The sequence below is a fragment of the Larus michahellis genome, chromosome 1 (assembly GCF_964199755.1).
Source record: "Larus michahellis chromosome 1, bLarMic1.1, whole genome shotgun sequence".
Taxonomy (NCBI): domain Eukaryota; kingdom Metazoa; phylum Chordata; class Aves; order Charadriiformes; family Laridae; genus Larus; species Larus michahellis.
In genome coordinates, this window is record NC_133896.1 from 153,231,001 (window position 1) to 153,255,769 (window position 24,769).

Genomic DNA, 24,769 nt, shown 5'->3' on the forward strand with positions numbered 1-24,769 from the left:
TTCCTTCAAGAAAGCAGGAACTTACTATAATGAGATACCATTCCATCATATACAAGGCTCTCTCTAGTCAACGCAAATGTTTCTGACACTAGTCTGTATGTGATGATGTTCATTTCTACAGGAACAGGATGCTTTTGTTCAAGCATTAGGATTGTTGCCACCAGTGTGTCACTTCATCCCTGGGACTCCACGGTCATCCATGAATGGTTTTTCAACCTCCACTAGAGCCAGTGCCCCATCACCGGGTTTCAGAGCCCTAAGTGATGTGGGTGCCTGTCTCATGAGGGTCACATAATGAAATAAAGTTCATGCTAAGAAGAACAGTAAAAGAGCACAGCCACCACATCAGAGCTGTATGTGCAGTCGTGATTTTCACTAACATTGAAAAACATAAAAGATGCCAGGCTTCTTGAAACAAACTTGAGGTCTCATCTTTCTGTATGTATTCAATTTAAGGTACTCAAACCCAGACACACAAAACTTCTAAGGTGACAACATGTCTTCCATGTAAGAATGATTGTGGAGAATAAATTGTAGGCATATCCCACTATTGGATAGGGAAGCTTTCCATCACTATTTGCTACTTTCTGAAGCAGAGCTAATGAAAACTGTTATCTGACAGGTAACTGGGTTTTCATTGGATCAGAGTTGGGTGTGTTTTTTTCCCTTTCTGCCAAAACTCAATGCTTTTCAAACATGAATCAAAATATTATTATTTTATGTCTGTCACACTGTCTCATAGGATTGAAAATACAAGTGTGTAACTGATATGAATTGTGTGAATTCTCCTCCATGCATTTGTGTCAACAGGAGATGCTTAGGCCAACTCCAGTCTTTATCTAAGCAGTTAAATGCCTAAAATGGGATGAACCTGAATCTAGACTTTTGGGTTGGCCACAGTAGAGAACCCAGCTATCACAGTTCACAAGCTGGTAGGAAACTGCCTCCCTTGACAGTTCCTTACAAAGACTTCACTACAAGATGCTGGCATCATGTTGTATTCTCTTTGAAGAAAAGGTGGCAACTGAAGAAACTTCCTCTTTGTTTCTGTAGGCTTAGAAACACAAAATATTTATTTTTTAAAGTCATAATGAGCAACATTTATTTGTGCCCTTTGTTTAAATTATCAAAGTTCTCATGTTGACTACAACTAGCTTCTAGAAGCTCCAGGTCACTAATTAGTTATCCAAAGGTATTTGTCTCATAGCTTGTTTGAATCGTTCACAGAATTAGAATAATAACAACATCTGCATTACAAATATAATGTAGAGCAACTGAACTAGTAGAAAGTGATAGGACAACAATAGGAGAAAAGGTGCAAGGTCTGGGCAGGCCAATAAGTCTAGTTTCAAAGGTAGTAAGCATAGCTGCTAAGCCATTACATGCATTCTTCCAAAGATGCCATTCAGTCACAGAGCTTAAGGTGGGAATTCATGCATATCTTGCTCACTTATGCATCAAAATTATTCTTTGCTGCACTTTTTCTTCTCCACTCTGAAAGGTGAAATTTCCTGAGTGCTTGTTGTGATGAGAATCTCAAACCTATTAAAAATGTTGATGCTGCTGTTCTCCTCAAGAATTTTTACTTTAAAAATATTTGATGTTAGTTTAAGAGCACAAAAGTGAGGAGTTAGCTTTCCCTAGCTGTAAGCAACCAGTATCTGGACTTATTATTTTCTCTTCAGTCATAATTTAGATACAGTTTTTGAAGACTGATTGGCATTTTGTGTCGGAGACCTCTATCACTGAAGTCAGCCTTTTCTCTTAGAAAGCACTGTCATGATATTAAACCTTGAAAATAATGTGTATAACTGTTAAAAGCACAAAACAAAATGAAAGAAAAATGAAGACCATGAGACCTGAAGAAGATGGAAATTGTATTAATGTTATTTTTTTTTCCCTGTGTCTTGGTTTCTTGGGGCAGGAGTCACTTGCTCATATTACTGTTATATCCCTAGTGATGCTATATGAAATTACTGAGACATTTTTTAAATTTAAAAAAATAGAAAAAATTAAAAATATTCCCTCAATAAGATCTCATTTATGAATTTTTGTTTATTGTGATAATATCAGGGAAAAAAAAATCTTTCTTTTCAATATGGGTCATTTCTGATTTTTCTTTTTTTTCTTTCATTGCTTGAATCAAAGAAAGGTTTAAAAACGGTGCAGAATATGTTGATGAGAATCTTACTGCCCACAATGCATTAAGAAGTTAATGGCTTCTTACAAAAAAGAGACATAATAGGCCAATTAGACTTGATAATAAAGACTGACATCTTCTGTAAAGGTTCCCTATATACAGTATCTATGTCCCTGTTCAAGACATTACTCAGATTCAAATAAAGCTGTTTAATCTAAAAAGCTTCTAAGAAGTGTGAAAGTTCTTGCTTTTCATAGCAACTTTTATAAATGAAGTCAGTAAGTTTATCTTCTTGTGGGATGGCATCAGTCAATATTAGCTACTTCTTGGAATGCACAATTACAGAATGTGCCAGGATGGTACAAGATAAAATACAATAAAATAATTATTATTTTATGAATACATACTCTGCGGTTTTCTATAATGGCTTTCCACTCCATGTTCAGACACAAAAATGTATTGTCTAAATCTAGTTTCCACACTGGGGCTAGAAGTCTAAGCTCCAGTTACGGTCATTGGAAATATGTAATTTGACTTAGCTATCCACACAGAGACAATTAGTAAGATTGTGTTTTCTCTGCACAGCCTGTGCGTGAGTGGAAATGCACTTTTTCCAACCTGACAAATAGTTCTAAAATGGGGCTAAACTGGCATCTCTTTGAAGTCAGGTCCATTTTAAGGATGCATATGTTTTTCACATGGATATTTTTCCAGTTGTGTTTGTATATTAACAGAAAAGCTTCAGGATGAGGACAAGATATTTGGTTGCCGAACATTTTGTCTAACTAAAAATTGAAAATTAAATTGGTTATTCATCTGACATATTCATAGCGCAGAAGTGAAAAAGGCCATATGTATAAGAATAAATAGAGTTAATTTTCACAAGAGGTAGTCTATGAATCTGTTGGTCAAATTTTGACAGTTAAAACACTTAGGTAATTTCAAACACCTGTGAACTAGACAGAAGAAATGATGTCACATCTCTCCCTATTCTACAACAAAAAAAACTGTCTTTTGACAGCCAGTTGGCATCAGTGGAGATGAGGATAGGAAGCTTATGAGCTCTACTGCAAAACACAACCTCAAGACATTTATTTTCTGTCCCACTGGTATACTTTCATATGAGCTCTGTCTCACTTATATTTATTCATCTCTTTGGGCCACTGAAATTGAATATTGAATACCCAAGTCAGGTCTCTTTGTGCACCAGGAAGGTCAGACAACTTGATTACACCAGCTATAATCAAAGAGTATTCATTTTTTTCATATCTGCTCACCATTTCTGCAAGAACTGAGCTTTGCCAGAAACAGTAGGATGAATGAACAAATCTTTGGAAAAAAGTAGGGCAGCACTGCTTATATGCAGCGTTTCAGGAAGAAAATAATCTCTGATATTTAAAAAAAAAAATCTCAAAAAGATTAAAGTGTGTGCGGATATGTTTATTAACTATAAAATAAATGCATTTTTACCCTATGCAGAAACAAAGTGAGAAAGCTAGTGCAGAGACAGGTCATCATGTGTGAAAGGAAGTTAAAGCTCATACTAAGCAAAGCTGAGCTTTCTTGTTGTCGGATTTCATTCAGCTGCACTCATCTATAAAAGAGCTATTAAAAACATCCATTAGCTGTTAATTTAGAATACTTCAGACAGTGATCCCTAAACCTTCATTGATATCTTTCCAACAGCCTCCTAATCTCTGAAAATTGTTGGCAAGAGCTATACTGAATCAGCCCATCATCAATCCTGGCTTTCATTATTTGAATTAACACAGATGCACTACCTGCAAACACTTAGAAGAAATACAGATCTGCCTTTTTCTTGAAAGGCATACTTACAAGCAGAATTTGATTTCATGAATGAAGCTCCTTCTCTTATCTATGTCATCTCAAATTAATGACACAAAACCAGCACATAATCTAACAGTAGTGAAGCCAGAAAAAATCTCTGTGCACTTCAGAGATGCAGAGTCAGGAATTCCTGCTAAGACATTGTTAAAATCTTTAATTTGTCTCAAAACCAAAACCAAAATCCTAAACAAAATCAAACCCAAAAAATCCCTCTGATGAACTAAGCAAAATTTTGGTGTATCGTTACATTAATTCCCTTTTTTTCCCAGTTCAGAAGATGTTGCATCCTACATGGATGTAGTTCAGTATAAGCTTTACTAAATTGTTCCCTCTATATTTTTTTTATAGTTTTTAAAAAACTTTATAGTGTTTGCAACAAAAAGCTATGTTATGGTATGATTAAATAAACTGACAAAGGCATGACATGATATTTTACTTTCACTAAGGTAGTAGATGTAAAATACATGGTGCAATGACAACCCAGCATCTGCTGGGTTGCTAATGATGTAGACAAGCTGGGGATGGAGCTGGATATTTCACTTTCTTTTTGAATTTAGAAATCTCGAAAATGGAGCTTTCAATTAATCGAAAGATAGATAAATCAACTCCTAGCATCCTTTTTTGATTTGCTTGCTGATAATTTCTCAGTTTTATATCATTTTTGTAATATGTATTGGGTAGGAAGGGTCACTATCAGTGAAACAGTGGATTGGAAAATATTTTACCACCATTTAGAGAGACATTAGTGAGGCAGAGGTATTAAAGAATATTAAGATTCATTGAATGTCATCTAAATACCTTCAGTTATCATATATAAAATTCCCACCTTTTTTTAAAGGATAAGGCCATCCTTATATACCCTGGAAACTGGAATTTCTTCCAACTTTTGCTTCTGGGGGCTAGGCTCAATAGCACTATTTATAAGTTGGTCTTGGTACAAACTACAGTGTGTTCTAAAGGACGTCATTTGACCTACCATCCAGTCTACCGTCATGCCTGTTTCGCTCAGATTATTTTTCTATAGAGTAGATTATTCATGTGCAAATGAAATATCTGTACTTTCTGTGCTTGATTCACTTTTCTAACAACGTAGAGGTAGTTTTCTAAATTAGGACTAATTTGGGAGGATTTTTTCATCACCATTCCTTAGACAGACCTACATCTGTCCCTTGATTAAACAGGGAATCAGACACTAGTTTTAAAATGTGTTGTCCATTGGCAGGGGGATACAGTTTCAAAAAATTTGTGGGCGTCTACTTAAATTAGGTGCAAACATTGGCTTTGCTTGATCTGGGCCATATCTTTTTTGTTAATTGCTGGTAATATATAAGCATTGCAATTCATGCATTATTCTGACCATTTATTAGTTTAAAATGTTTCCTCAGACCTTAATACATATTGCTCACTTTAAAGGATGTGCTTTTCTTCCTAAGTTCTAGCTATCTGCAGTTACAATTATAACACAAAATCCTAGGAGGTGGAGGATACTTTGCTAGTTGCCTCAAGACCCCATCTGCCTTCATAGAGTCTTAGAATCATAGAATGGCTTAGGGTGGAAGGGACCTTAAACATCATCTAGTTCCAAGCCCCCTGCCATGGGCAGGGACACCTCCCACTAGATCAGATTGCTCAAAGCCCCATCCAGCCTGGTCTTGAACATTTCCAGGAATGGGTCATCCACAGCTTCTCTGGGCAACCTGTTCCAGTGTCTCACCACCCTCACAGGAAAGAATTTCTTCCTAATATCTAATCTAAATCTTCCCATCTTTCAGTTTAACACCATCAACCCTCATCCGATCACTAGACTCCCTCATAAAGAGTCCCTCCCCATGTCTCCTATAGGTCCCCTTTAGGAAGGAAAGTTGATATAAGGTCTCCCCAGAGGCTTTCTCTTCTCCAGGCTGAACAACCCCAACTCTCTCAGCCTGACTTCATAGGAGAGGTGCTCCAGCCCTCTGATCATCTTCATGGCCCTCCTCTGGACCCACTCCAACAGGTCCATGTATTTCTTATGTTAGGGACTCTAGAGCTGGATGCAGTACTCCAAGTGGGGTCTCATGAGAGCAGAGTAGAGGGGGAGAATCACCTCCCTTGACCTGCTGGCCATGCTTCTTTTGATGCAGCCCAGGATGCAGTTGGCTTTCTGGGATGTGAGCACACATTTCCAGCTCATGTTGAGCTTCTCATCCATAAACACCCCCAAGTTCTTTTCCTGAGGGCTGCTCTCAATCCATTCTCTGCCCAACCTGTATTTGTGCCTGGGATTGCTGTGGCCCAAGTGCAGGACCTTGCACCTGGCCTGGTTGAACTTCATGAGGTTCGCATGGGCCGACCTCTCAAGCCTGTCCAGGTCCCTCTGGATGACATCCCTTCCTTCCATCATGTCGACCACACACACAGCCTGGTGTCATCAGCAAACTTGCTGAGGGTGCAGTCAATCCCAACACCCATGTCCCCAACAAAGATGTTAAACTGTATCGATCACAGTACTGACCCCTGAGGAACACCACTCGTCATTGCTTGTTTGCGACTTGGACATTGAGCTGTTGACCGCAAGTCTTTTGAGTGCGACCACTCAGCCAGTTCCTTAGCCACCGAGTGGTCCATCAGTCAAATCCATGTGAGATAATTTTTTTTTTTTTAATACGACATTCCTGTGGGTATTGCTGGTACTAGAGCTGTCCTTGTGCCTAGTACTGGTGCTGCTTCCTTCTGCAAACAACCCCCAGTATAAGTCACCTTCCAGTATAAGATAAGATACTGTCAACTTGATTAGTTTGGAAAGATCTTAGAACTTCTGAATACAGAAGGCAGAAAAAGTAGACTTGTCTTGTGTCCTGGTTCCGGTGGGGATAGGGTTAATTTTTCCTGGTATTCCATGCCATGTGAGCCACGCCCACCCTGAGCTGCCGGGGGAGGGGGCAGGAAGTTGCTGCTTAAAAGCGGGCTGGGGCGTCCCGGGTGCGGTCCGGCCGGTGAGCAGCGGGGAGCGGCGGTTCCGTAATCGCGTTTGTATATTCCCCTATCGTGTTGTTGTTGTTTGCCTGTTCCCTTTACTGTCCTGTTAAACTGCCTTTGTCTCAACCCAAGAGTCTTGCCTTTTCTTACGATTCTTCCTGTATTAGGAAGCGGCGAGCGAGCGGCACGTGGTTCTTTGTTGCCGTCTGAGGCTAAACCACGACATCTTGTCAATTCAAAACACTAAACTTGGGAGAAAGCAAAATATTTAGCATAGCATTAAAAAATACGTGAAAAACTATGAATGCAAAGTCAGACTTCTAATGACAAGATGAGGAATCTTTCTAAGAGATTTGACCATGCCTTAGATTTTAAGATGAAAGTTTGAAGAGCTTTTTTCTTTGAAAAAAATTATGTACATATATATGCTGAATTTAATCTTTCACACTCTAATGTAGAAACACCGTATCTTGAAGCTGAAAGGCTTTAAAAAAAAAAATACTTGGAAGGCTTTTTTTAGCTCAACCACTTTGGAAAGACAGAAACACAAATATACATTTATATTTGAAAATAATTTTGGACTTCAATCAGCACGGACTTTTTTCATTGCATCACAAAACTAAGCACAGTTGTTGGTGTCCTCCAAGCCAAATTTACAGAGCCAAGTACAGAAATTCATGCACAGCTATAAATATTAATCTGAATTACACACCAAGGATGTCCACTAGCACAGATTCAACAAACTAATGTGGATTTATTGCTTGTTTTTGTAGTCAACTGTACTAATGTAATTACTTATATTCTAAGTAAGAAGATATGTGATAATTTAAAATAATCCACATACTATCTCCCTGCTTTCCACTACCAAGCGGCCATTAATAAATGCTGTCTCTTGGGTAAGATGAAATGGAATTTCATTGTTACCTCACAATTTATGTATTCACTTTTCTTGTTTTTGTTTTGCTCTTTAAAAATAACTTTCTCAAACAAAAAGAACAGATGAATTCCATTAAGATTCAAACACATGTGTGTACATAGGAACTGTGTTCAAGGTGTTTTCTTTTTATGGCATTCACCACATTCCACAGTTTAATCATAGACTTATAATTAAAACATGCCTCAAAACATAGATAGCTGCAAACTATTCATCTAAACAATCATTAAAGTACAATATGATCCCCTGGTTCTATTTGAAAATCTCTTGGTCTCGCTTCCACTTTATCAGAGGTAGAAGATCTCTATCTTTCTTAAATGCTATGGACATAGGGTACCAAATTAGTTGGTCTTTCCTTGAAATCTACACATGGAAAATGCTGCATGCAGGCTCATTCCTAGACCCGGATAAAAAAGAAACGTTTACACCCTTCTTCTTACATGCTTGTTAGAATGAGCTGTAAGCCTTAAACTCTTAAAGTCCAATAAACAGGACTATAGTAACAGTACAATGGAACGACAACAAAAACCTCAGCCAAGGCATAAGAGAACATTGTAATGACACTGAATAACGGCTGTTAAACAGCACCTGAATGCTGTCTGAAAGAAAACGAGGAATTTAAAAAAAAAAAACGAAAAGTCTTTGGAATACAACTAATGAAATAAAAAAGGGTTCAGCATCTCTTGTATAAGCATAATTATGTATTACTTTGGTTTTCCTTCTTACCTTTTTTTTACAACCCACCTTATGTTTTGTGTAGCCAAATGTTGGTGCATCAGGAAAGTAGCAATGACACTGGACAGCTTCAAAATATCATATGAGAGCCTTCAACAACAGATAAAAATAATACGCAAATGACTAAATAGTTAAATGCAGGAACTAATTGTTTAAAATCCAAATTTATTACTAGTATATATTGTATGCTCAGTTGTGTGCCTGATTTATGGGTACAGTTACTGTGATAACATTTTTTTCATTAAATCATTTTTTATTTCTATAGCCTGGTAGGATTTGGAAACAGGTTATGATCCCCCACTATATATGAAATTGTGGTAAATATACATAAATTTGACAAATCATCACACTCATTTTTTTTAAACTCTTATGCGTGCCTAATTGAAAGATCAGACCGAATATGCATCGGTTTTATACCTCATATGTGTGAAAATGCATAGAACACATCCATGTGTATTCATTAAGACTTTTATTTAAAATCGACTCAATAATGGGTAGAAATGCTCTACATATTTTTTTATTATTTAGATCCCTGACTGTAATGGAGAAAGTTTTAACTTAGGAAAGTAGACAGCTTGTTTTCTTGTCTCTCGTTTTTCCTTTACAATGTGCTATGCCAGGTGAAAACCATCTTCTACATAAATATGTTTCTCCAGGATATATGGTACTCAGAGGATATAAGATATCTTGGGTCTCAGCTTCAGCTGGTGTAAACTGGCACAATCCTGGTGAATTCAAAGGAAATATAGCAAATTATGTCTGTAAAGGATCTGGCTCAAATATACCTGGGATAAAAAGCAAGAAGTCTTCTACAATATTACACAACTGTACACAGGTACGTACAGGAATTGCAAAAGAATTACTCCAGGTCTCATTAAAACAGCATTAAACGCACAATGCTACAGACTTCTTTCTGAGAGATCACCCTTTCAGGCCCTGACAGTCCCCAAGTGCCCAGTGGAATTCCCTGTCGAAATAGAAGGTACATATATACCGCAGTTCATATGCTGCAGTGACCAGCGTGACATAGCGCTATGGACTGATGGATGCTATGGAATTTAACTTCCAATGATTCCTTTATCACTATTAGTATTTATTGCACTTTTATATTTGATTTCTAAGTGATGCGATGTTATCCCTTCTACCTTTTTCTGCTTCCTTGTTTCTTTCATTTTCTCAGCCAAATTGCGAGTTACTCCATGACTGCCACAACCTATTAATTGACATTAACCTTAGATGATCCTTGATGTTTGTCATACTAAAAGTGTTCAGATCGTAATTGCCCTAAGTTTAATAAGGGATACCAAGGTGGAGAGAGGCAAGTAAAGGCTACATTAATTTTCTTGGACTGATAGATGTAAAAATTCTTTATCTTCCATTGAAAGCATGCCCTGAATCTCTACTTAGCATTACAGTATTTTATGACCTATTCTAAAAGCAAATATCAGGTGAGTTCAGCATCCACTCCTATTCACTTCTAACATGTAATGAAGTGATAGGAAAAATTAATACTAAAAAAACTGTGTTAACGATACCTGAGATGAAAGCAAACAATAAAGCAGACCAAAGAGAGAGACAGACAGATGGACAAGAGAAAATAAGCTTATTTATTGGAGAAGGAAAAAAAAAAAAGAATTGTGTTTTTTTGCTCAATCATGGAATGCACTTATACATATGAAAAAATTCATTAAGGAGCACTCTTGAGCGCTTGACTTTAATGGAGCTTAAGCTTGGGTTTCACTCCAGGGCCATCCTGAACAGAAGCATTATGTTGTCAGCTATCTCCATAAAGCACAGCTGTCCACGAGCCAAATTCCTTCTGGGCAGACCTCTGCCACCAGAACAAAGTTACACTGCTCTCTGTAACGCGTGTCTTGCCGTGGCAGGCAGTGAGTGAGACCTGGGGTGTTTTTCAGTCCTGGAGTCAAGAGATCTCTGATGACGAAGGAAGGACTAAATGACCATATTACTAGATGTTACGTGAAACCAGAGAGGAAGAATATCTTTGCATTAGGAACCTGAAGTCTTCTGACTGCATGAAGGGGGCTGATATGTGCTTTTACACAAAAATATGGAGCTGTAAATTGCTAAAGGTGGTCACTATTGAAAATGATACACTGTTCAGAAAAGAATCTCATGAAATGACATGCCTATCATAAGAAAGGCAAGGTTCAGATGATGTGGCTAAGCTTGTCTGACAAACAATCAGCGTAATAAACTGCAGAAGATACAGGTGATTTTGTGAATGAGAGAAAAGCAAAGGTACAGCTCCCTGAAGAAAACAGAGGCAGAAAGGATGGGAGAATTCAATGCAAATGAGTTGGGTTTAAGGAGGAGAGAGCAGCAATTAGAAATGGTTCAACGTTACTCAACTAATCATTGAGTAACAATTGCATCTCCAAACTTGGGCTTGCATCTCCAAACTTGAAAAGGTGCTAGGAGCCAAGAAAGGGGAGTGGTGGAGTGGTGGAGCAGGGAGTGCCTGGAGACTCCCTGCTGTCTGCATTGCAGCAGTTTGCATTTGGCCAAGGAGCTCAGCCCGCAGACGCTGAGGCTGTGGGAGGAGTGGGGGCTGTTCTTATCCTTCAGATCTGGAAGGGAACCAGGTGGGAAGAAAGGGACAGTGAAGAAAAATGATGCTTAGGAAATCCACAAGTGGAAGATCAGTTGGGATTTACTTTTTCTGATGCATATCATGAATGAAAAATAGCAGTTTGCTCTGAAGATGCTGTGAGTGTGTTCAGAATTACATTGTTGCATGCTCCCAAAATGAAACTCTTGAGGGGTACCTGCACCACCGGCAGTGGCCACGGTTGGGAATCAGGGAGTTTAGGACTAGTAAAGTCTGCAGATGCTGAGGAGCAGGGAGTCAGTGCTCTCAGGCCAAGTGGGCACTTGAGAAAAATTTGAAGCACCAATTTAATGCTGTGGCAATGATTGGATGGCACAGAGGACTAAATCCTGCAAGTAATTAAAATGTTGAGGGAAAACAGTATGAGCAAGAGGTAAAAAACCGGGTCCAGGGATCAACGGGCCACAAACCCTGCAACTGCAAAAAAAAAAAAAAAGTATACCGGGTAAAGTGGATGTCCAAATGTATAGTGTAGTACAATTTATTTGTTAGTAAATGGGTCCTGGAAGGAGCACCACAGTTCAATTCAACTCACAAGAATTTATCCTGGATCTTTGAAGGGGCTAAAGACATGGATTGGTTAGGAATCTAAATCTCCTCAAAAGCTTTTATTATCACAAGTATACTAAGCGTTAAATGCCTAAAATGCCTCTAAAAATGTTGAAAGAAGGGGGAGGAGGGGGGAAAAAAGATGAAAAAAACCCCAAAAACCTGTTTTTCATTTTTTTTGTTCTGCATATGTTTTTAATTCATGATTAGAGTATAAAGGACAGGTAGTTTTACAAGTGTGTGCTCTTCAGATTATGCAGCATTTGAATTTAAGTGAGTAGATGTCTTGCATCCTCTTATTGTTCCTCCCATGCCCATTCACTTTATTCCATGAAAACAGGTCCCACAGACTGTCTTCCAGATTGTTAGAATAGGACGGCTTTTGGTCTGGAATAGTTACATTACCTCCTTTATACTCTTCCCAATAGAGAGAGAGATTATTTTTTTAAAATATCTATTGCAATTTTCAAGATTATTTTCAGGGACTCTGTGAAGGTACTGAAGTTAAATTAATCAGTCAGTTTCCAGTTTCTCATTTGTTAATCATGTCTGAAAAAACCAGCGTTGTAATAAACCCGGGAGCAGCACCTAACTGTCCTAGCAGTCTCTGCTGTCCGTTGTTGCACAGAATGAAGATGCAACTAATAATGAGGCCAACTCCAGGAGAATAGATATTCATCTCAGCTGGGAGGATAGAATCACACCTTCAGTGATTTAAATATATGTACTGTAATGTCATTGGGACACTTGAGTAGGAAGATTGCTTCTGTCAGGACCACAGCTGGTTTTGTTGGAATTCTGATTTTAAACTCTGGCCCACCGTAAGACGCATCCTGCAGATTTTCCCAGCCTCTGCCCCAAGCCCCACAAGAAAAGGATGTGTAGGATGCGTTTCTGTTGGTACCTCAGGTGAATGGGAACTGTTGCTATGCCGATATATGGGGAAGGTTCCCCCCCACCCCTTGTTTACTCACGGGCTCTTCACCTTGCCTTTGTCCATTTTTTCCCAGGATTTCCATCCTGAGTGCCTCCTGCCTTGAAATTTGGAACTGCAATGCAGAAACTTGCAAAGATGACATTGAAGGGGACCAAAACTGACTTTTTCTCTCTTCTGCACCCTCCACAGCTAGTGCACCACCTGGCTGAAGTAGTTTGACTCATTTAGAAACTCATTAACAGTGAAAAATTGCCAGCTAAATAAACTTCATTTCCTCCTTATCTAGCAGAATAGTATATGGCCTTTGCACAGCTCTTAGAGTATTTTAAAAAGCTTCATTTAGGACTCGCAGTAGACATAGCCACAGTCCTGGAAAGGAAGAAGGGAATGGAAATGCAGGAAAGAGTAAAAAAGCAGTTCCACAACCTGCTTCTGCAGCACTTGATCTGTTGGACTCACTCCATGAGACAACGGGGCAATGGGAGGGCTGGACCCATCTCAGTCTCTGTTCCAGCCCTGGTGATGCTGCTTCACTTGGGGCATGCAGGGACTGCACCCAATCCGTGTGGCTGCCCTTCCATGCCCAGCCGCGTGGCACACACCTAGGGCTGGTCATTTACGGAGGGGTGGGATGGGATAATATCCAATACTCTTTTTGAAGACCTCAAGGAAATCCACAGCTTTTCCAATATGTGTTTTTTTCCAGCACAAAGAGCCAAAGAACAGAACTGGTAGCTCTCCTACCCTTCCTACAACACTATATGCAAGTCTGAATCACAAAGGCAGACTCCAAATCAGTTCTTTCACATACTGGCAAATAAGCAAAGTACAGAGTAAATTGCAACTACAGGAAGTAAGGATATTTTCGTATCGTTCTGGAACATTTCATTGACAAATATAAAGGGAGACATATATGGCTCTTGTATCCATGTGTTAATGATGAAGTACAACATCAAGAATTTTAATTTTACTGGAATTACAGTTGTCAAAATAATTGCATTAGTTAATTTAAAATTCTTCATTGGAGAATGGCCCAGGCTGTATCTCTGTTGCTCAAAATGTTTTATTGTGTAATCACTCCGCTTTTTTGACGAGTAATTTCTTTAATGTTATGCTATATATATGTATTGGAAAACTGTGAGTGATCTTTGTTTTTATACTGTACTGGGTTTTGCATATAAAATACATTATGCATATTCTCTCTTTCTGTCTCCAACTCCTACCTCCAGAAAGCAGAGAATTGAGACTCAGCGTTCCCTAGTGTCTGTGGGGTTTTTTCCAGTTTGTTCAATCCTCTGAACTTCTTTGTTTCTCAAACTATCTACCTGTAAAATAACTGTAATAACGTTGGTCATGCAGCTAGTTTAGATTCCTGGACTGAAGACTAATATAGTGCATTAGGTATGTCAGCCCCAGCCTCCTCCCTTTGCTTCTGCTCTTTTCCCCTGTTACACTGGCAACTTGGAGAATAAGCGGGAATTATTTCTTGCAGGGGAATAATCCTTCCTGGGCTGCTTAAATTAACTTTATGCAGAAAATGGCCATGCTACATCATAGCCAGGCCCATAATGTCTTGACAGAAAAGGATGATGAAGTATTCCCTCTTCTCTGATGGCATCTTTCCTTTCTCTGGATGCTATTTGCCGTGTCTGTCTGCCTGCTTTACTTGCATCAAATAGTACGTCCACTTTCACTGGGCTTCCTCAGCAAATATACTGACTTATTCTCTTCAAAATACACACTTTATTGGTTTGTGTGTCCAAGGATGAACTGAATGAAGTTGGCAATAGTTTTGCATTCCAGCAAACTTATGGATGGTAAAACCAGAGATCAGACATCAGGTAATGGGGTTTTCCTGTCCCCCTAAAGAGGAACAGAGCTACGATCAGCACCTGTTAAATATACAAAGACATTTGAGGATGAGGCCATGGAGCTGCAGTAACACAGTTCAGAATAAAGTCCGTAATTTAGAGGGTTTTTTTCTGCTGTGGTTCCCTCACCTAATTAAAATAGCAGACCATCAGTGCTCTCTTCAGGTCTGCGTTGTTGAACAGGTGCAGCAGAGAGTATAACCTACAATGGGAGGTGTAGAGAATGACAGACACAAAGAAGAATAAAATCCTGTCTGGGAAATCACACATAGCCTGAAATTGTTTGTAAGTAATGGACCTGATGGTGCTGTGATGCAAACTGTGATGCCACGTGGATTTCAGTGGAGTTGCACTGACTTACATTCTCTGAGGATTTAATCCCCAGACTATCAAACTATTCACGCTGGAATGGCAGTATTAAACTAACCTTGGAGAGCTACAAAACGCGCATTAACAAAACAGTCCGCAGAAACCTGGAAGGCAAAGGAGTGCGGCAATTCTCAGCAGCACACCATGTTGTACACAGTCTGAGTGTGATGGAAATGGTTAATTGATAAATAAAGCTACTAAATGTTGTCTGCACATCTAGACAGTGCATTGAAGGGTTTCTCATTGTGCAGGGGAAATAGGTACACTTCCAACCACCCTGATTCACCCTTGGACATTTCATGACTATTTCTTATCGCTCAGTTGAGCATAAATTCATAGATTTTACGGTTAAGGGAGCTTGAGATGGGCTGCTATATTTTCAGCACTTAGTTCTGCCACTTCTTATTGGACCATCTGCTGTCACCTTAAAGAGACAAGTGTATATCGTCAAGGTAAACATACAAATCACTCCTGCATTTGATATTAAAAAAAAGAGAAACCTTTAAATGTATTGATCCGAATGTGTCAATAATCTTACAGAGATAAGTCCTTGAAAAAGAAAATAACATAGATACCGTCTGTGCAGATTCAAACAGGATTCTTTCACCATAGAAATGGTTGCTGTGTACAGAGCTTTACAATTTATTTCTTTCAATGAAAACATAAAATTCATTCTAGTACCAGTAAGATCATTTTAAAAGGAAGGAAAAGAAGGAAAATGTTAAATTTATCACAATTGTTTTAAAAAGTGAGTCGTATTAGCTAACACAATGATTAAAAGTTAATGTTTCAGGGACTGAGTGCATCTGAAAACAGATGAAGACACTGCAACATTCATCTCTGTGCACACAAAAGAGATTTATAACCACAAATATATATGGACACATGTAGGCAGCCTTAATACATGCCTTAGCTTCAAATTCTAGAAACGGAAATGTGTATGGCACACATTGTTAGGGGAAGGATCATTGAACTTTGAAGCAAAACTAAATCTTATCCTGGTTTATATAGATATTTGCTGTGATAGTACTATGAAAGTAGACAATAATTATGGTATATGAGACCTATATCATGAATAAATCTGCCAATACACTTCCTTCCGTAGTTTCTGTTATTAACACCTCTACCTTATATATACGTATATATATCTTCAATTATTGTTGATTTTTTTCTTACCTAAGTAGAAAACACTCTTAACTGTAGGATGGATATGCTGAGTCTACCTCCTTCATAGGTGCCCAATGTAACGGACAGCTGTTTTAAGATATGTGATTGGCAGATGACACAGCTGGTAGAAAAATAAATGTAAAGAATGTATATTTGAACATACCAAATATATTCGAAATTAATTATTTTTATTGTCTAGATCAATACCATTTGGGTTGAAAAATCAGTACTGATTAAAATGGAAACACTTCTAAACAAAATACACTGAAGTTTCTCAAATTAATTTCCCCACCTCCCGAACATTTAAAAAATTATTCACAAAAGAGTTTGAGCATCTTGTTTCTTTTGAGGCAGTGTAATCATACATATTTTCATTCATATCTGATACTACAAAAGCTACAGAAAGATTCTATTGTTAGTATGTGCCATATTATTGGTATTAACACACTCTAAATATGTGGAAATCTCATTCCAGCGGGGTTTTCTGTTTAATTTGTTCCCCTGTGATAATTACAGTTTTTGTCTGAGATGAGAGTCTTTTTTGTTAAGCTCCAGTGCTTCTGTGCAGTCCAACTGTTATGCTGAGAAGTAAATGAAAAAGCTTGTGCTCAAAAGCAGCGGAAACAGGCCTCAGTACGTTCATCTTCAGGTCTCAGCTCTGTACAGAATAAAAAGACACGGTGTAATTTTCAAAGATGGTGTCCTGTTGAAGTGTCAGAAACTATGGGAATTTTCCATTGAAAGATGGGAGTCCCTCCAAACAGTTCATTTTATTTTATTAGTGTATTTGGCTGTCTAACTTATTCATTATTTGTATTGTGATCAGTTTAAGCAACAAATATGCAGCAACATGTGCATATAAGTAGACATGCATGAACCCTTAGGCATATGTACATACGTATGTATATGTGCATATATTGTTCTTTACCCTAATTTTATTTTACCAAGATAACCTAAAGTAGGGTGATACATTTTAAGATTAACAACTTTAGCAGATAACGTATACACTGGTTTCCTCAAGTATGATCCTTTTTAGTGACTGAAGAAAATGGTGCAGAGCACCACTGTACCTTAGATGACATCTGTCATCTCACCCTAGCTCTACCGCACAAATAAACATCGGATACACAAAGGATACACTTTTCCCATTTTCTTCTTTCATACAGGTACAAGCATACACACACACACAGAGTGATGGAATAGAGAAGTATCCTTACTGACCTTGCAAATGGCACGAAGCTAGGAAGAATCACAAGCACATTGCAAGAAAGGCTACGAATTCAAAATGACCTTGACAGATTTGCAAAATGGTCTGGAAGAGAAAAGGGGGAGGGAGGATGAAATTCAAGAAGGACAAGTGCAAGGCACTACTTAAAAGAGAAATGATCAATAAATACAGGATGGGAGTGCAGCTGGTCAGGCAGAAATTTTTTCTAAGAAATTGGTAGCTATATGGGCCATGCTTGCTGCAGGCTTGACATGTTAGGAGCATCAAGTTTTCGAGGAAAAGATAAAATTTATTCTGTGGTGGATATGCAACAGAGAATACACATAATATTTAAAACAAAACAATCCTTTTGGTTTACTCAACCTTGTGGAGGCCTTAATGAAAGTACCTGAGTACCACACTTCAGAAGTGACGTGGATCATTTTGACAAGAATGATCAAAGGCCTTCAAAAGACTAAATACATTTAGTTCATCTAAAGATAAAGAAGGGAAGCATGGTACAGTTTTCAGAAAAGAAGGGAGCTGTTCCTCAGCTCCCTGGTCAATCTGAAAAGAAGACGTGGACTCAAAATCCAGCAAGAAAGATTCTGCTTAAACATCAGAAGAAAAGTATTTATAGCAAGAACAGTGCAGCAATATTGCAGGTTGGTTTGGGACATGGAGAGACATTTTGGTGTAAACAGGGACACTGTGGTGGACTCAGTTTTATCTTTAAGAATGAGTTAAGCAAATGGATAAGTTTATCTTGACTTAGAGAAGGGGATGGTTAACAAGACAACTTGAACACCCTCTGGCCCCACTTTTCTGCCATTTACATAGAATATAGTCTCTGTTCCAGTGTCCTATTCCTCTGCTCCTCTGCTTTCACATTCAGATGTCCCACTGCACATGTCACACTCTTATTCATTTGGGGTTTTTTTTGGGGGGAACAAGCTTTTTTTTTCCCCACGTCCCTTTTCAATGATACTGCTTCTATCCTGCTCTCTTGCTTTTCTTCTCTGTACATTCATTTGCCCCACACTCAGTCTTCCAGTCTTCTAGCCTCTCTTCAGCCACAGTGCACCTCTTTCCCTTCTCTCTTAGCTCCTTTCTGTCTCCTCTCCCTTTAATTCTCTCCCTTTTTGCCCCCTCCTGTCTTTCAAGAAGGAAGGAAGGAACAGCCTGGAGCTGGATACTCCCACAGACAGTTATTCCTCTTCTGGGATTTCAGAGATGGAAGCCAAGACGTCAGACCTGTTGCCTCTTCCTGGCTCTTGAGTTGCAAGGTGGACGAGGGAAAGCAGCAGCAGGGCAGCAAGATCTGCTGCTGAGGGAAATTCAAAGAGGAGAGATGCCCATTGAGCCCGAGCTGCTGCTGTTGACAGACTCTCTCTGCCCTAGCATGGGGATGGTGACTTAACTATGGATTATTTATTTACTGTAGCACCTAGTCTATGCTTATTTTTGCTACTACTGGAATTTCATCCCCTTTACTGCCACAGGGCAAAGAACTTGGTTTCAATCCTCAGCCTGCCAGGAGTGCTACAAGGGAGTATTGTCTGCTTTTTAGGGCATTTGTGGGAGAAACCTTTTTTTTGGAGGGAGGGGGGGGAAGATTTTTCTTCTCCTCTCCTGTTTATCAATTCCTTCTTGTCTTGGCTTAATCTAGAGTGTGTTGTTGCACATCTTCTGCAATGGTCTCTTCCCCTGGGACAAAGCGTGGGCCCTGCTGCTCAGCATACAGCAGAGCCCTATCTTAGCATATTTGTTTCTTCTTTTCCTGTTTCATAATTGATATTGGTCGTGCAGTAGTTTATACAGAAACTCACAGATGTCACGAGCACACTCACACATGCACGCATCCGTTTGGGCATGCACTTGGCTCCAAACCGCCAGCGTTTCCTCGGCAAGCATATGGGATTGGATCTTGTAGCCCTTCCTCTGATCTCTCCACAGGGACTCCACAAGAATGCCCCGACTGCACTGCTACTCCCCTCTCCCTTCTCACAAGGGCTTTCACTTGCCAGCTGGTGCCAGGAACTGCTTTAACTGGTCCTGAAAAATTAATCCTCTCTGGGACTGTATTAGCAATACGACGTTCCTGTTACCGTAGAGTGTCAACTCGGCACAGTCACTTGGATGTTGTGAGTTGGGAATCCTGCCACTAATAAAATCAGACACCGTGCACGTACATAGTCTCTTGGCTGCTCAGAGTGTGAGCTGTATGATGCCCACTCGCTAATTAGCAAGGCCTATCCGGGAGGGTGAATCTGCCAAATTACGAAGGAGTTTGGTGGGTCCCCTACTAGCCGCTACAGCAAATGTCTTCTCCTTTGTGGGAGCTGCCTTCTCTGTGTCTGCAGTGCCACATCAGCACCAGGATTCTCCCACCAAACTCTACCAAAAAAGCCGTCAAAACACTTGCTACCGCTGGCCCCGGCTCCAGTTGTGCCATGGATGGGCTGAGGCAGCCTGGTAAGGCGGCAGAGCTGAGCCCTCAGACCTCTGGGCGTCAGCACGGCCTTACAGGCAAACAAATAAACAGCAATCCCAAAGAGTGATTGAACCAACCCACAGCAGTAAAAGAGTCCTGAAGGGTTTCAGGAAACATATTTGTCACCCAAAAAAGAAAAAAGACTGAAAAAAAAAAAAAAGAAAAGCCAACAGCAACCAAAACTAGGCATAGCAGATTTGCCCCATCCCCTTTCCCCTCTTGAAATAACGCTCCAGCACTGGCCCGTTTTAAACAGACTGTGGCTACCGCAGTTATGTGGTGGGTACCCTCTGTGAAAACCAAATAAACAAACACCACACACACACCAGTAATGCGGGAGCTGCTCTCAGGCTGCATATTGGCTCCGAGCCACATCTCCCGCAGTAAGGGGAGTGTGGAAATGCACAGCCTTGGCAGCAGCTTCCAGCGCCTCAGGCTCTCACAGTTTATTTTATTTATTTATAGGATTTTCTATGGCACTCGTCACCCTCATATCTAAGCATCTTAGAGGTATTAGCAGACTTACCCTTCCAACCCCTCTTTGAGGTAGAAAGTGTTATTATCCCCATTTTATAGATAGAGAACTAAAGGCTCACCACTTGTTCAGATTCAGGAGAATTTGGCAGAATTAGGGACTGGACAACAAGCGCCCGAGTTCCAGTCCTGAGGTTTAACCACAGAAATCTCCTTCCAGGGGCATTAATGAGCTCTATGAAATACAGAGAGCAGGCCATCATAGGTATATCGGACTCCTGTTCTTTTTCTACAGTGCTGGGTCTAGCATGTGCTAAATGTATACATAGAAAGTAAGGTAAAACTATGTATTCACACTTTCCGTTATCTCTGAGGTCTGAATCGGGATATTAATATGGCACACCTTTTTCATTACTGTATTTAATAAAAGCCGTTGAGATATTTTAGACTTGCATGTAGCCAAAGTCTAACATGTTTTTGGCATGACACTAATGCTAAATTAGTTGCTCTATGTTTATTTTTATTTTTCACTTCTGTTTGTGGTTCATTTTTCTAATTTGAGGACAATCTGGCGCTGCTCTGAAGTAAGATTCTTTTTTCATTCCATTTTTTCCCCAAGTCCTCTCAGTTGGTAACTTCAATCATTAAACTGTCCGTCATGCAGCTATTTCAGTGTTCAAATGGGCCTCTGCAATAAAGATTTGTGCCTCCTGCTCACCATCAGAGATGCATTGCCACCATACAGAAAAGCAGCAGATACTACTGTGTGTCAAGAAACCAGGAGGATCCCATGTCTCTGCAAATGAACCATGTATTTCCAGGGTTCAAAGGACAATGAGAAAGACAGGATGAGTCATGTGACTTTTGGGTTGCACCCTGATAAATGGCAGGTCAAGGAGGGTTGTGTTTAATAGTATATTCCTCAATGAAATGTCACTTTTTCCTCAATGTGTCCTCTGTGTGAGCTAATTAAAATCATGTTTTACTGCAATGTCAGCACATGAAGTTGCTGACTTTCTTGTTGTCTTCTACATAGTACAAAATGAATGTTGTCATTTGATAAATTCAGGATCTTAAAGGTTCTGTCTGATGGGGTTTAATGTATGCTGCTCTATATATGTTTAATGCTTCCAAACTGCTCCTCTTCCTTTGTTCAAATCACAGCATTCATGACCTGTGCATAATATCCTTTCCTGCCATCCTTTAGCCTCACCCTCCTCAAAATTAACAGAATTTTTAAAAAAGAGTTCAAGAAAATATTGGTATTGCTTTCCTTCCAGGCTGTTTTAACTTAGTCTTTAAGCAACGTATCTGAAAGCCACACTCATAGGCATCCAATGAAAACTGTCTGTACGAGTGTTAATTTTCTTACAGCTTATTTTTATACCGATGTCAGGATATGTTTGCTATGTTCATTTGAAAAGAAACTCTTCCACCTTACACATCCAATAATAAGCAGTAGTTAAAGAGTATGAATACAGAAAGCACAGCATTCGCTTCTCTAACCAGTAGCCATGGCAGTATTTGCACCAGAATTCTTATTTGTAAAGCTGTAGGAAATTGCTGTTAATCGTGCTTCTCATCTCAGTAACAGGAACATGAATCAGAAAATAAACTACACGCTACTGCATGTATCTTTGCTTTCACTGTTTCTATTATATTATCCTGTAAAATTCCTTGCCTTTTTTTTTTTTAATAAAAAGCAGAGCCAGTATCTCTGTATGTTTACAGTAAATGAAAATGACAAAGAACAAAGTTTCCAGGTTTGGCCAGAAGCTGTATCACCTTGTGTGTGATCCACACAGAGCTTATGAGTTAGTTTTAGACTGGGTCGGTTCTTCAGTGAGAAATCTAAACTAAGCAACTTATTGATAAGTGCTACAGAAATGAGTGGTGGCAATTCAAGAAACCGCTCAGTCCGAGGTGCACCTCTGCGCTCCTCCCCACCCCCTTCCTCTTCCAGCTCCCCTCTCTAGTGCTGAGGGGCGGTGTGCTGCTGACTTCTGGCTGAGATACAAAGCACAGATCTCAAAGAAATTCTCTCACCTCCTAAGGACCTGATCCGAAGCCCATTAAAGCTGATGAGAGCCTTCCCATTGACTTCAGAAGGCCTCAGATCCAGTCCCCCAGGGAAAAGATGTTAACACTCACATGCACATCCTTAAACCAGCCAGGAGAAAACTCCTTGAAATCAATATCTCTCTATCAATATTGGTACCTAAAACCCTAAAACATAACAAAGACACTTTACTTGTGAGTCCTGCTGGCTGCAGGAAAAAAAAAAAAAAAGAAGAAAAAGAAATAGAAAACAAGCCCTTGGGAGACGCTATTATCTAAAATAAGCATCTGAGTGTGAGCAGTGACCACAACATCTTTCTAGCTATATCCTAACCTTACTGCGTTTGTACTCTGCTTTGCTGTACTGTATTCCCAGCTCCGCACTGAATACACTAAATGACTCGCATTACACACAGTGCAACAAAGGCAGTTATACCCCAATCTTCATTAAGGTCTTAATGCAGCAAGGTACTTAAGCACATGCCTAACTTTAAGTACAAGGGAAGTCTAATTAACTTCAATGGGACTGCTCACTTGCTTTAAGCTAGGCATGTGCTTAAGTACCTTGCTGAAACTGAGCCGAAGACTCCAGGTGCTACCATTTATACAAGTGTCATTAAACACGGAGTTAGTGTACTTACGTACACAAACTTCCTAACCCCTAAAACCAGATCATTAAATTATAGCACTTACTAGAAAACAGCAAAGGTGAGCATGTTGATGAAGCACCACGTGTCGTAACGAAGACAGTAGGTATTAAAGCAATCAGAAATCCAATATCCCGTGCACAATTCCAGTACTCCTCCTGCGGTTTGTACATGTATACTCACTTCTTCACATTTCAGGTTTCAATAGCCAGAGACTTCAGACTTCTGAAAGGCCTAAGAAAAAGATCTTGATCCAAAAATAATACCACCTGCCACTCAGGTATGAAAGAACAAAGAACTGAAACTGGAAATGGTTAGTGCTGCAGGGGGAAAGCAAAGATTGTTTGGGTTTCCTAAAAGTCCGTTTTTGTACTTTCAAGCATTTATGCTATTTTTCAGCTCTCTGAATTTCCTGTATTTTTAATGCCTGTTTAATCGTCATCTGATAGAAGTTAAGCCACTCACTTGCTGTGTGACCGCAGGCAAGTTGCTTGACCTGCTTTTTACTCCTCTTATCTGGCTGTATAATCCAGTATAAATGGGAGCTCACTGAAAGCTAGAAGCTGTGTGTGTGCTGAGCACAAGGACTTGGCTAGTCTACAGGTTAGTTCAGCAATTGCTTTGTCAGGGTCAGAAAAGAATTTACAGGGAAAAGACAACCTGTCCCAGGCCAGGCAGGTTTTCATGCTGCCCACTCCCCGTGACAATTTTTGAGCTGTTTCTTCATCAAGAATTGCAGCACAAAGCCATAAACTGCAGATTTGGAGCTGCGCAGGGGGTCCTACTTAGAAAAACTAGGATCTCAAAAAATGAGCACTCCTTCCTGCTTTCTCAATGCAGGTCCCAGCTTGACCAGGGGACTGGCATCATTTCCCTGCGAGTACGTGGTTAAGAACCTGAAATTATGCACAGGTAGTGGGTTATGCTTGGGTATGCTTGGGTATTTCTATTTGGTAAATATAATTGTGAAATAAAGCTTGCCTCATGCTCAGGACAATATGGAATGACTTCTTCAGGCTGAACACCAAGTATTTAACCCACAGGGAACAGTACACCTGAAGGAGACCAGGGAAATTCCGTCTTTAGGATGAGGGGAGAGAGAGAATAGACAAAGCTAATTGATGTGACTCTCATTTTATATATGACAGTTAAATACTATGGTGATGAGTATAGAACTGTTTTTTTCTCCTTTCAATTGATTAACTGATTATTTTGCTGAGGTCAGTAGCAAATGTCTCTGACCTCATCGTTTGCTGAAGCAACTGTATTGTCACCAGCACTGGAGTGGAACATTGCTAACTGAATGGATTAAGAAAAGTGCTCATAAAAATAATGCCGAAATGTACTCAGTCTTTGGTAACCAAGACAGTTACTGTAGAAAATTAAATATTGAAAAGAACATCACACTCAACAATTGCTTCAAATAATAATTTTTTAAACATCATTCTACCTACCTGTTATTCTACCTGCTGCTCAGTTGGATAAATTGGATGCCACTTGGATGCTCTGAAAAATAACCAGATACTTACAATTAAGATTTTTTAGGAATAATGACATGGAAGGTATTTCTAGACAACATCTCACAGTGAAGAAACCTATGTATTTACAAAGCTATGCAATTACTCAAACAATATTGAGCATACTTTGAAAACTGTTAAAAGAGAAGAGGAGAAAAACCTGCTGTCTTAGTTCTTTTTAAAGGGAAAAGTGCTTTGCTTGATTTTACAAGCAACATGCTGTTCTGTTGTC

The 24,769-nt window shown here is 39.5% G+C and overlaps 1 long non-coding RNA gene across 2 annotated transcripts in view; it reads right to left on the minus strand.

Annotated features, from left to right (window-relative positions):
- Positions 1-5,340: 5,340 nt before the first annotated feature.
- LOC141737911 (uncharacterized) overlaps positions 5,341-24,769 on the minus strand; it is a 30,211-nt gene continuing 10,782 nt past the window's right edge. The window contains exons 2-8 of one of the 2 annotated variants that reach the window (XR_012585270.1): positions 24,475-24,526; positions 23,067-23,254; positions 17,362-17,452; positions 16,655-16,798; positions 16,150-16,261; positions 8,625-8,705; positions 5,341-7,194 (exon numbers count right to left, since the gene is read on the minus strand). This is a non-coding gene — a long non-coding RNA (uncharacterized LOC141737911). Of the gene's footprint in view, positions 7,195-8,624; positions 8,706-16,149; positions 16,262-16,654; positions 16,799-17,361; positions 17,453-23,066; positions 23,268-24,474; positions 24,527-24,769 lie in introns of both variants that reach the window. The other variant, XR_012585271.1, reaches the window with a different exon arrangement.